This window comes from Phalaenopsis equestris, unplaced genomic scaffold (genome assembly GCF_001263595.1).
Source record: "Phalaenopsis equestris unplaced genomic scaffold, ASM126359v1 Scaffold224420, whole genome shotgun sequence".
Taxonomy (NCBI): Eukaryota; Viridiplantae; Streptophyta; class Magnoliopsida; order Asparagales; family Orchidaceae; genus Phalaenopsis; species Phalaenopsis equestris.
In genome coordinates, this window is record NW_018242500.1 from 68,863 (window position 1) to 69,662 (window position 800).

Below are 800 nucleotides of genomic sequence, written 5' to 3' on the forward strand. Positions count from 1 at the left end.
TGAGCGGTGCACCGTGACGCTGCACCGTGACGCTCGAGAGTTGGCTCTTCGTTGTCAGTGTTGTCGTAAGCAACATCGTTGATGTCTTTTTTAGACTTGACAACAGGTTCATCAGACTCAAGTACAATTTGAGGGTCGTTTTGAGGATCAAGATTGCAACCAGCTTGATTATAATCAGTTACGTTATTACAATAAATAGTCAAAACGTAGCCAGAATCACAACCATTACATTCATAAGACCCTGGAGGGACAAAAAGATAATCATACACAGTCAAGGGTTCGAGGACTTTCTTCCTTGAATCCGAGACAACCAATCTAGTAGAGGCAACCCCTATCCTACCCCCTGTGCTATTAATCTTGGCAGTAACGCTCTTCTTTCTTTTGTTCTTTGTCTTGGATGATGACGGATTTTTTGGTGAAATCTTCATATCGGGCTTGGTATGCTGCAGACTCTGAATGGAGACTTGTTTTGATGCAGACTGTAGCTTGTTCAGTATCTTCTTTGACGATCTGCTCCATACTTCATTCCATCCTTCTTTGGTGTTCGTAGAAGCTTGTTTCGATGGATCTTTTATTTGATTGAGGACCCTTTTGAGTTCATCCCAAGTTGTACTCCATCCATCTGTTTCGACATATGTATCAATTGGGGAGATTGACTCAGGTGAAATCATATTTATGGAACCTTTTTCAGGTTCTCTCAAATACTCCTTTGGTATTGTTTCTCTTCCTTAAGGTTCTTCTCGAGCCAATCTTTAAAGACGAAACACTTGTCAATAGTGTGCCCAAGCAACCGATGGTCA

General features: G+C 41.6%; 1 protein-coding gene across 1 annotated transcript in view; it reads right to left on the reverse strand.

Moving 5' to 3' along the window:
- Nucleotides 1–800, reverse strand: part of LOC110037750 — a 148,746-nt gene that overhangs the window by 64,142 nt on the left and 83,804 nt on the right. The gene's annotated exons all lie outside the window — the stretch shown is intronic.